Below are 405 nucleotides of genomic sequence, written 5' to 3' on the forward strand. Positions count from 1 at the left end.
TGGCTCGGGGCTTGGGCGGGCAGGGCGGCACCTCCAAACTGGCTTGGCGCCTCCGGAAGGAAAGGGGAGCACCCTTCCCGCGGAGGCCGCAGGGCGCAGACACCTGCACGGGGCACGGGCTGCGGGCCTAGCCACCGCCTTTTTGCAGCGCAGCTGTGTTCCTTCACTTAGTGTTCCCAGTGTCCCGGACGCCGCGGGCTACGAATGCACGGGGCCGGTGAGGGCGGTGCGCGGGAGGGGGGACACAGGCGGAGCAAACTGGCCGCGCTACTGTGGAAAGCGTGCTTTGCGGGGACACACGGCTCTGTGACAGCCAAGCAGCGGGCCACAGGGAGTGGGGGCGTCTTCCCGCAGGAAGTGAAGTCCTATCTAGGGAGAAAGGTAAAAACCCGTAAATTCTTGGGA

Source organism: Echinops telfairi, unplaced genomic scaffold (assembly GCF_000313985.2).
Source record: "Echinops telfairi isolate 266 unplaced genomic scaffold, ASM31398v2 ScPeMD7_5592;HRSCAF=6446, whole genome shotgun sequence".
Lineage (NCBI taxonomy): Eukaryota > Metazoa > Chordata > Mammalia > Afrosoricida > Tenrecidae > Echinops > Echinops telfairi.